Genomic DNA, 12000 nt, shown 5'->3' with positions numbered 1-12000 from the left:
TTAATGCATGTATTTCTAAGAACACATTAGGATAGGTACAAATTTTTAAATAAAATTGAAATTTTAAGTTATATATATTATATATATAATAGTGGGATTGAGTGTGTGTGTGTATATATATATATATATATATATATATATATATTCATGTGCCTTACTTATTCTCCTTCTTAAAGTCTATTTTTTTAGAAACTGTTTATTTTCCATCAACCTTATTTCCATTCTGTTAGGAATTTGTGAAATAAGAGTTTAAGATCACTCAGTGGTTGTTCCTACCCATTTCATGGCCTGTGTTCCTGTGGGGGCTGCAGACTAGTATTCAGTGGCAGGCTGGGTGCTCCAATCTTCAGTAGGGAACTGCTGAATGGGCACAGAGGACACCTGCATGCCTTCAGACCAGTCAGCGACCTCGGTTGAACAGCAGTAAACTCAGTAACTGGAGCTGTCCATTCACCCTGAAATTCCTCCTTGGTCACAGCCTTTTCAGCAGCTAACTGCTCTTCCTTCTTAGTCTCTTCAGGGTCTCTGTAGAAGTAGAGATCAGGCATGACCTCCCATGGGTGTTCATGAGGGATGGTGCTGCACATGTGCATAACTTCCCAGGCCAGCATACACCACATCAGACCTGCTGAATGAGCCCCCTTGTTACAAGGGATGGCAATGTCCATGTAGCACAGAGGAGTGTTTGTGTTACACAGAGCGATGGTAGGCTGGTTAAGATAGGACACCTTGGTGAGAGGCTGGTGGTCAACCCTGAGATCAGTAACCACCTAAAGTCTTGGTTCCTGGAAGGCTGCCTGAATCTGGTTAATGAAGGGTCCAGGAATAAAGCAGCAGACTTTAGCACAGCTCACTGGTCAGTGTTCCTGGATGATATGACATTGACATCAGCAGGGTTTTCAATGGCAACAAAGGGACAGGCTGCCAGCAGAAGCTTCTCACAGGTTCTTTTCAGATTTATGATGTAAATACCCTCACTTTTACTTTTGTAGATGTCCTGTTCCATTTGGAAGTCAAGGTTGTGCCATCTAAGTAGATTCCTGTGGCAAGAAATGTGAGGGCATCCTCCTCCTTCATTTGCAGGACATCAAGGCCTCTGGACATTGTGAAAATTTCCCTTTAAATTACATGGGAACCAAGAACACCATATGGGTCCTTCCCTTGGTAGCACAGAAAGTTAAAGTCTATGTTCAATCAGCACATTCTCCACGTTTTTTTCTCCAAATTTTGCAAAAAAAACAATACTTATCCCAGCATCCCTATCCTCACCTCCTGCTTATTTTTTTTCTACTTAAGATATCGCTTAATATTAATACATCAGGACATGGCTTTTTATTTGTCTTCCTCACTCTTTTATCCATTGCATCTATTACACTACCTGATATTTATCTAGTAGGCATTCAATAAATATATTCTTAAGAAAATTTGTTTTTGAAAAAAACATGAAGAACATGTTTTCATTTATGTAAAAAGGATAAAGTAAGAAAAATGTCTGAGTTAATAACCATTTAAGGACTAATTTATTGAATTTAAATTAAAACATAAATTTAAAAATTGGTGTAATCTAAAGCTCCCTGCAAGTAGAGAGTTTTATAACACACATCAGGTTTAGCAAGATGAAAATGATAAGTCCTCAGTTCTTTGAAGTGAGAGAATAAAGGAGAATAGAAGGAAGTGCCTTTAGTGAGGTATAATTAAATGCAAAACAGTCCATCCACTTTAAGTGTATGGTATCATGAGTTTCAGCAAATATTTTCAATCACATAACTGATAAAACTTTAAAAAATGGATACCAGCCTTGAACTGAGCAGACAAAAGCAGTTTAGTCTTATAAACAAAGCTTAATTTAACTTATTTTGCAAGAATAATTTTATCTGTGTCATTTCTTGCTCATGTCTCTGGAACTCAGAAGCAAAACTTGAACAGTTTCCCAAGGTTGACAGGAGATAACCACTGAATATTCTAATATTATAACCAATCTCTATGAAGAATAAACAGTCACTGCTTTCTCACTATGTAAGCTTCTTTATAACAATATGTACCTCTTTTTAAAATTTGACTTTATAGTTTATTTAGAAGCCATATAAGAAAATCAGCCATGTTGTGTCACAGAGACAACTTTGCATTTGGCTAAAATTAGCCATGAAAACATGTAATCTAGCCTTCTCATTTTCATTTTATAAAACTGAGTCTAAGTGACCAAATTCTACCATTTACCCCATTTCCCATTAAGTGGATTCATTAATTTTTAAAGCACTTTATAACCACCATTTTCTATCCCTTACCCTTGGCAATAACAGTATGCAGTAAAAGCTGGACCAGAAACATGGTTAAAGTCAGAAGCAGAAGTAGAGATCTTCTAACTCACCCAAAATCTAAATGTTGGTACTAATTTAGTAGGTGGGTTGATAGGGTGGCAGTGAGTGGGGAAGGTGAGAAAAATGGTGAAGAAAAGAACATATAAACAGAGAGTTGATATGCATGAACATATAGTTTTCTATGCTCACTGAGTGCTTTATTAAATGCACATTTAATAATGGATGGAACTCAAGGACAATTCAGTTTTCAAAACTGCATTTTTATTTTTCTTGAATAGTACAATTTCTGTCACTCATTAAATTATACAAACAATAGAAAATGTGATATGTTTATATATGAAGAAATATAAACATAGGTTGATCTGCAAAGCAGTCAATCTATGTACCCAAACTGTGTATAGGGAAGGATGTTAGGTTTATAACATTCATAGATCAGTGGCAAAAGACAGCAGCAGCAAGGAGGATGGCCAGTGCTTCTACAAAAGGTTGGCCCTGGGCACTATCCAAGTATATTTACCCCATGTTCACAAGAAGCCCAAAGTGCTCACCATGTTGGAGCACTGAGGCAAAAGTGTGGGCAAGAGAGCAAGGGGGTGTGTCATACGTGAGCAGGGAGTCTGCTAAATAGTGAAATGTGGGCTTCCATATTTCATAGTTTGAAGTATCACATTAGGTGTAAAAATGGAAGTATTCCAAAAATGGAGCAAAGCAGAAATATTTTTTCTGCACAGAAATTAGAAGAGAAAGAGTGGCACTACTCCCGATAATAGATGTTTAATAAAATAGACTTTTGTTTAACTTTAAAATATAAAGTACTTAATGCTCAGGACTTCCACCAAGATGGAGGCATAGGTAGAAACACCTTGCGTCCGCGCACAACCAAATCTAAAAATAATAAAGTTTTAACAACAATAAACGCAACCAAACAACACAGAAAATTGACAATACGGAGTCCGAAAACAATGAAATGCTCAGCTAAACCGGTAAGAGGGGCAAAGCCAGCAGTGGAGTGGGGTTGGCCAAAAAGATCCCCAAATGGGGGGGGGGGCGGTACACAAGCAGCTGAAGGCACGGATTCCAGGTGCGGGCTAGCTACGGATGGACACGGGGAAGAGGCATGGCTGGCTGTCTGTGGTCAGTCGAGCATTTGCGTGCAGATAAACCAGTAAAGAGGCGAGCATTGAGACCTCACAGCGCAAGGCGGCAGGCTCGCACACTTCTGCTCAGATAAACAGGCGTGGGCGAGTGGTGGGATGGAGTGGGTGAGCAGAGAGGACTGCCATTGCTCCCTCTCTGACCCCGCCCCCACATACAGTGTCACAAACCAGCGACCTGGGTGGCCCCGCCCCGGTACACACCAAGGCGAATCTCCTCCTACATCATAGGCACAAACATATAAAAACATGGCTCAAGAACAACTTAGAGCCCCAGAGCCAATAAATCCAAGTGATGAAGAAATAGCCAAACTTTCAGATGCACAGTTCAAAACACTGGTGATCAGGATCCTCACAGAACTGGTTGATTTTAGTCACAAATTAGAGGAACATATGAAGGCTAAACTAATTGAAGTGAATGGTAATGCACAGGAAACCAATACTAATGGAAAGGAGACTGGGACTCAAATCAAGAAAGTAGACCAGAAGGAAGGAAAAAATGACCAAACAGAAAAGAATGAAGAAACAAGAATTCAAAAAAAATGAGGAGAGGCTTAGGAACCTCCAGGACATCTTTAAACGTTTCAACATTCGAATTATAGGGGTACCAGAAGGGGAAGAAGAACAGTCACGAGTGGAAACCTTATTTGAACAAATAATGAAAGAGAACTTCCCCAATCTGGCAAAGGAAATAGACTTCCAGGAAATCCAGGAAGCTCAGAGAGTCCCAAAGAAGTTGGACCCAAGAAGGAACACACCAAGGCACATCATCATTACATTAGCCAAGATTCAAATGAAGGAGAGAATCCTAGAAGCAGCAAGAGATAAGGGGACAGTCACCTACAAAGGAGTTCCCATCAGACTGTCAGTGGATTTCTCAAAAGAGACCTTACAGGCAAGAAGGGGCTGGAAAGAGGTATCCCAAGTCATGAAAACCAAAGACCTACAACCAAGATTGCTCTATCCAGCAAAGTTTTCATGTAGAATGGAAGGACAGATAAAGTGCTTCTCAGATAAGATCAAATTCAAGGAGTTCATCATCACCAAGCCCTTATTATATGAAATGTTAAAGGGACTTACCTAAGAAAAAGAAGATAAAAAAATAGGAACAGTGAAAGGACAGCAAACTCACAGTTATCAACAACCACACCTAAAACAAAAACAAATTAAGAGGACAGCTAGATCAGGAGTGAACCATAGAAATGAAGATCATGTAGAGGATTAGCAACAGGGGAGTGGGAGAAGGAGAAGGGGGGAGAAGGTACAGAAAATAAGTAGCATAGACAGTAGATAGAAAATAGATAGGGGAGAGGGTAAGAATAGTAGGGGAAATACAGAATCTAAAGAACTTGAGACATGTGTTCATGAACTAAAGGGGGGAGTGGTGGGGAAGGGGTTTGCAGGGTGGAGGGGAATGGAGGGGGGAATAGAACAAATGTAATGGCATAATCAATTAAAAAACTAAAAAAGATAAAGTACTTAATTCTCAGGCATGGGAGGATGGTGGTGGTAAAAATTCCATTATATTATACTAGTATATTTTTGCATTGTAGTTTTATAGCTTTATTTCACACATTAACAGCACTATCCATGTTACATACCCTTAGAAATAATGTTCTCTTATTCATTTAAATATATCAATATCTCTACTGAGATGCATGAATATATAGTTTTCTATGCTCACTGAGTGCTTTATTAAATGCACATTTAATAACTGATGAAACTCAAGGACAATTTAGCTTTCAAAATTATATTTTTATTTTTCTTGAATAGTACAATTTCTGTGACTCACTAAATTATACAAACAATAGAAAAGTGTGATACATATTAATAGCTCCAACTTTCATTAACACATTTTTTTATTTGAGGCAGTGAAAATAATTGGAGTTGGGGGCTGTATTCATCTTTTAAGACAGGTGGTAGTCATTCATTCTTTGGAGATATTGATACATTTTTGGCATAAATTATAAAAGACAAATACACTAATTATAATGAAATGACATGTATTTTCTGTTTTTGCAGACGCTTCTCTTTTAACTCTAAAATTATTCACATCCTCTTGGGACAGGGAAATAATTAGGCTTGCAGAGTAGATTACAAACAAAAATGTAAAGACAGGATAACACTATATGAGGAAGTACTGGATAAAATAGCAACTCTGGCCAGATGGAAAGATGAGTGACAATAAAGGACATGAGAACAAAATCCCTTCATTATTTAAAGTGTTCTTTCTTGTCTGTTAGGGCTACTCTCTCAAAAACTGAATGAGACTTTGTTACCTTCTGTTGACAATACTTTCTTTGCATAATGCTTGTCTATTTTCAATTACATGGTGTCTATTTAATAACCGTGAACTATGAAAATGCATTCTTGCTGACAGGCATATTTCAATGTGTCATCAACTTCAGTTGGGGCTTGTGGTGTATGAGGATGGTGACCAAAGATTTGGACACTTTCTGTGAATAAGTCAAGTGCTGTTTCTCCTTTTTACAGCACATATATACTAAGGTTGACATCAGCACATTCCTTCACAACTTTATAGGGGCAATTAAACTCCCCACATTATGGGTGGAACTTAGAAGCAGTGAATTTGAAAACAAGCCACTGTACAACAGGCCCATTAATTCCCCTTGGATGACAATAAATCAGCATCTGCTAACAGAATCATTAATTTAGGACAGCAAAAATCCAAGAATTCTGATCAAATAGTTAAGATACTAAGACATTAAAAATAAGCACTAAAACATCAAAAGTATTAAAAACAAATATTAAATATTAAAACACTGAAAACAAATATTGAAATATACTGAGATGTTGGCTTAATTAGATAAGACACTGTGTAACTTTATAACCCCTAAGGTGCTCCAAAACACTCAAATCCAACAAGTATCTGAAATTCATCCTATTAAAAATAAAACCAGAAGGCACCCCCTCAAGCCCCACCCCATTCTATTCCTCCTGTTCTCCCTGAATCAGGGTCACACAAGGTAGATGACTGAAATAACGGTATTCCTTATCTTTCTTTCACAGGCCTTATCCACTAAGTAGGTCAATAGCATTTCCAGTCAGTCAACAGTGAATGCCATACATCTCTTGAATCTGCTCCATCTCTGTTGCCACTGCCATTAAGTTCAAGGCTAGATCATCATTTATTGGCAATATTCTGATAGCTGTTTACTTGGTACTTTCATTTGTTTTCAAAAAATCTTTACTTGGTGCCTACACTGGACTCTCTACCAAAAGCTGTAGCTATAAAAGATTAATCAAAAGCAGTACTCACATTCAAGTAACTTACTCTTGAGTAGAGGAAACTACACATAAAAAAGTATCAATGGTGTCATCCATGTGTTTGAAAAACAGTTCTTCCAGATAGAATGCGAGAAATTGTTCGAATTTAGTTTTGAAGCCTCTAACCTTACACCTATCTAGCTTATTCCCCTTCCTGAAAGTAATTATTATAAAATGCAAGGCCAATTCTCACTTAAATTACTGAAGTATCTACCCGTCATCAAGTAGATAAAATCCAACTTGTTCTCTGTATGTTTATAAGAAATCAGCAGTTCTTACAGTACACTTTGGGACCTGTGAGAAGGGAAGTGGGTCCCTGAGTCCTTTTTAGTGGGTCTCAAAGGTCAAAATTATGGCCATGATAATCTTAAAATGTTCTTTGTGATTTTCCCCCCTAACTCTCTTACAAATGTACAGGTGACATTTCCAGACATGGTGTAAGAAATATGCAACACTGGGAAAAGAAATTTGTTTTATTTTGGAAAAATTACATTTGGGAAACCATTTATGTTAACATGTAGTGGGTTTATTATTCTTCTTTAAATAAGTTAATAAATGTTTTAAAATTTATCAGCTTTAATTCCTACTGTGGCAAACATCAGTAGAGATAAATCACATATGGATGATTACTTTGGATTTCTCAAAAAATTTTAAGAATGCCGAAGGGGTCCTCAGACCAAAGAGTTTGAGAACTGTTTCTATAAAAATCTTTCTCTTAGAGTAGGAACTTTCTTTTAGAATAAGGAAATAGCTTCTGGGAAAATTAAGCTTATCAGTCAGCCATGTCTGAGAATGAATTACTTTAATCTTTTAATCAAATTGCTTTTGCTTTCATAGCTAGGGTACAGAACATAGTGTTCTGGGTCATCCTGTCCTCTGAACTTTCATATATCTTACATATAGGCAATAAGGCAGTGAAGGAAAAAATGAACTCTACTTTCTCGATGGTTGAACACACTTGCTGATCACAGCAAAAGTGGCCTCCACTGGGACCTCCAATCAACTGACCCTATCAAATTTGCCCTCTTTATCTCACTCTTTTTGTCCTTAATTCTCTTTTATATAGTTAAATTCCTGGTTCTATACTGAAAAATGTCAATACATATAAACAAACTCCTTGGCCCCTGAAACCTCCATTATCTTCAACTAGCAGATTGGGGATAACGGATTATCCCCAACTAGCAGATTAGCAGATAAAAAGAACTCAGATTTTATCTTGAACCTGGATATTTGCCTGCTCTGCTCCTGTCCTCCAGTATCTGAAGCAGACAAAAACTAACAACCATGCTGTCTCACTTCCCTTTTATGGGATCAAACCACAAGTGGACCCTCTCTGCTTCTAGGCAAACATTCTCTGTTCCCCTATTGGACTCCTACTCCCATTCGCTGAGATGACTATTCCACACCTTCTTGTGCCTCAAGGACCCAGCACAGCTTTCATCTTCCTCATTCATGGCTGATATCCTTCCTTCTTTACTCACTGGGAGAACGGAAGCTATTAGAAAAGAGTACGCACATTTCCCCAACACCAGAGATGGCATTCTACTGCCTCTGTGCTAAATCTTTTCTTTCCTTTCCTGTTACAATTCCCCTACCTATGCATTCCATTCTGTACCCACCCCCTATTCAAGACTGTTCTTCTGCCCTGGCTGGCGTAGCTCAGTGGATTGAGCGCGGGCCTGCGAACCAGAGTATCGCGGTTCGATTCCCAGTCAGGGCACATGCCTGGGCTGCAGGCCAGTTCCCAGCAGAGGATGCATGAGAGGCAACCATACATTGATATTTCTCTCCCACTCTTTCTCCTTCCCTTCCCCTCTCTCTCTCGAAAAAAAAAAAGACTGTTCTTCCTAAAACTCCCACCTCCCCTGCATTATCAGTTTTTACCCTTACTAGTCAATCATTGTCACTAGTATAGAACAACCAGTGGTAATCCAGGTTAAAAACAGACTATCTTGATGGCAAGCTCCCTTCCCATAGGAATTACATGGAATGTGTAGGTCACCTTGGATAGTGTGGACATTTTCACAACATTAAGTGGTCCAACCCATGGACACTAACTACTACATGTCTTGCCAATTATTTGTGTCTTCTTTAATTTCTTTCATCAATGTTTGGTAGTTTCAATTGTACATACAAGTCTTGTTCTTCCTTTGTTAAGCTATTCTTAAATATTTTATTCTTTCTCGTGCTATTGCAAATGACATTTTTTTCCTCAATTTGCTTTTGAATAGTTCATTCTCAGTTATTCTGAATCCAAATCCAGATGAGCACACTACAGGAAAACTATCAGTGAACAATCCTAATGAAAATAGATGCAAAACTCCTCAACAACAAGGAAAAATAGCAAACCAAGTTCAGTAGCACATTAAAATGGCAATACACCGTGACCATATAGGATTTATCCCTGGGATGCAAGGATGGTTCAACATAAGCAAATCAACTAGATCAGGAATAGATTCACAGAAATGGACATGTCACGGAGGAGTATCAGTGGATAGGGGGTGGGGGGAGAGTGGGGGAAAGGTACAGAAAATAAGCATAAATGGTAGATACAAAATAGACAGGGGAAGGTTAAGAGACTATGGTAAATGCAGAAGCCAAAGAACTTATATGTATGACTTATGGATATGAACTAAGGTGGCAGGAGTGATGATGGGAGGGGGTACAGGGAGGAGGGAATAAAGGGGAGAAAAACATGAGACAAGTATAATAGCATACTCAATATCATACATTGAAAAAACATAAGCAAATTAATCAAACTGATACACCATTTAACAGAATGAAGGGTAAAAGTCACACAATCATCATAGTAAATGCAAAAGAAAACCCCAAAACCCAAACTAGACTAAATCCAATGCCCTTTCATGACAAAAATTCTTTAAAAACTAGGTATAGAAGGAACTCACTTCAACATAATAAAGACCATAGATGAAAAGCTGACAGCTAACATCACACTAAACAGTGAAAAAGCTGAACACTTTACCTTCAAGATCAGGAAAATATGAAGCACAGCTGCTCTTGACACATCGATACAACACAGTACTGGAACTCCTAGCCAGGGACATTAGGAAAAAATAAATAAATGAAAGGCATCCAAATTGGAAAGTGTGAAGTAAAATGAACTGTTTGCAGATGACATTTCCTTATATATGGAAAACTCTAAAGACTACTAGCACACATACCATAGGCACACACAAAAACTGTTGGAATCTATATGTTCAGTAAAGTTACAGGATACAAAATTCTACCTTCTGCACATGACTCAGTGGGAAGTACCACCAGGACAACAGAGAGAGGAGAATTAGTTTGGGAAATTTGTCTCCCTGGCCCTCTCCTTATCATTTTACCAAGGAATGGTAAATGATAGCCCTTGACAGGTCAGATTCTCCACACTGCCCTTTCTGTCTCAGGTTTTTGATAACTGCTCTCTAACTTCCCCACTTTTAGGCCTAGAGGTACAATATAACGTCTTCCTCTTCTTAAAGACCCTGAGGTCCTGACCTTTCCCTTGTGAAGTCCTTACAGCTTTCTCTCACTTTTGTAAAAATCCCACTTAGGAACTGCTTCAAATTGCCCAAGTGATATGCATTTCTTGCCAGTAGCCTGATGAATCCATCTCACATTCACACTCAATTTAGGATTAAATGTTGAAATTTACACTTTGAAAATATATCTCATACCTAAACAGTTTTCACCACCTGTCCCATCTTCACCCTCATTTAAGCCACCCTAATTTCTCACCCTAATTAGAACAATAGTTTAGTACTTCTGCTGTCTCTTCTTACCTCATTCTATTATCCACACAGCAGCCTGTGTCATCTTTTGAAAAGTCAGTCAGACAATGCCATTCCCCCACTCACAAGCTTCTAAAGGCTTTCCACTACACACAGAATGAAAGAAAAGTTAAAATTCTTGATGATGGACAGAAAGGCTCTATGTAGCTGACCTTTCTGTCTCCTGATCCCATTGTCTGACACTCTCTGTCATGCTTACCTGCATTGTTTCAGTCACGGTGGCCTCCTGGAAGTGCTGTGAACACTCATATTCTGCTACTACTTTAGAGCATTTGCACTCAGTGTCACTGTGCAGGGAATATTCTTATCCTAGAAGTTTCCATGCTCCATTTCTCTCTCTTTTTTCAGCCCTTGCTGAAGTGTCATCCCATAAAAGAGACCTTCTTTTAATGCACTATCTAAAATAACAACCTCCAGTCCATATCTATTGCACACCTTTACTTCTCTTCATACCACTCATCAGTGCCTCATATGACCTACATGATGACTTGTCCGTTGTCTTTCCCCCCTATTTGTATGCTCTATGAGTGAAGGGATTACCACCTTCACCAGAACCTAGAAAAGCACGTGGTGTTTATTTAGAGACTCCAGATAAATTTCTGGAGAATGAATGAATGAATGTGAATTCCATCCCTATGACTATGAATGGAACTATACCAAATGGATCAAATAAATTAAATGCAAACTTAAATGAAAAGCCAATTCACGATCACTTTGCTTCATCAGTTTGTATTCTAGAAAAATCAAGTCAAATACAATAGCATCGGATTAAAATAACCTGATTCAGCCTCTAACAGGGGAACTGTCCTGAAAATGTGGCTAGGCATATTTTCAAATCAAATTATTAAGGATTCCTTCCCCAGGACCAACCCAGAATGGGCATGATAGAGTTTAATGGTTTAGTTCCCCTAGGTGGGTGTTTGATTGTTTTGTTTGGTTTTGATTTTGTGGTCCATCGTTGAGTAAGACTCCTTGTTAATGAACTACTATGCAATCTACCATACGAAAAAAAGGGTGTATAAATGTATATGAATACCTATATGTATATGTATACATATATGTCAGTCAAAAAACAATAAAAGAGGCAACAGCATGCCTATATCCAGGATAATCTATATATTTCTTCAATAATTTTTTTAGCTTTCCCTTTCCAGATTTTAAATTCCTCTTCTCCTCTTAATAATTATCCTGAATTTAAGTCAATTATTGCCTTGCTTTTATAAATACCTTTATTTCACATGAAAACTATAATGATCTGCATAAAAACGAAATTATGGAATATTCTTCTCTCAACTGTGTTTTTGTTCATCACTGTTTTAAGATTAACTCATATTGCTATAATTTTAATTCATGAGCCCTCATTTTTGTATATTATTCCATTATAGAATTATATGTTAAATGATTTATCCATGTTACTCTTGATAGACTTTCAGGTGGTTTTCAGGT

The 12000-nt window shown here is 37.9% G+C and overlaps 1 pseudogene; it reads right to left on the bottom strand.

Annotated features, from left to right (window-relative positions):
• Window positions 1-255: 255 nt before the first annotated feature.
• LOC119038377 (40S ribosomal protein SA-like) lies at window positions 256-1104 on the bottom strand (annotated as a pseudogene).
• Between the last annotated feature and the right edge of the window lie 10896 nt (window positions 1105-12000).

The sequence above is a fragment of the Artibeus jamaicensis genome, unplaced genomic scaffold, assembly GCF_021234435.1.
Source record: "Artibeus jamaicensis isolate MK-2021 breed Jamaican fruit bat unplaced genomic scaffold, CSHL_Jam_final scaffold_1283, whole genome shotgun sequence".
Classification (NCBI taxonomy): Eukaryota; Metazoa; Chordata; class Mammalia; order Chiroptera; family Phyllostomidae; genus Artibeus; species Artibeus jamaicensis.
The sequence above is the reverse complement of the archived record's forward strand: the minus strand, read 5'-3'. Positions and strand labels throughout refer to the sequence as shown.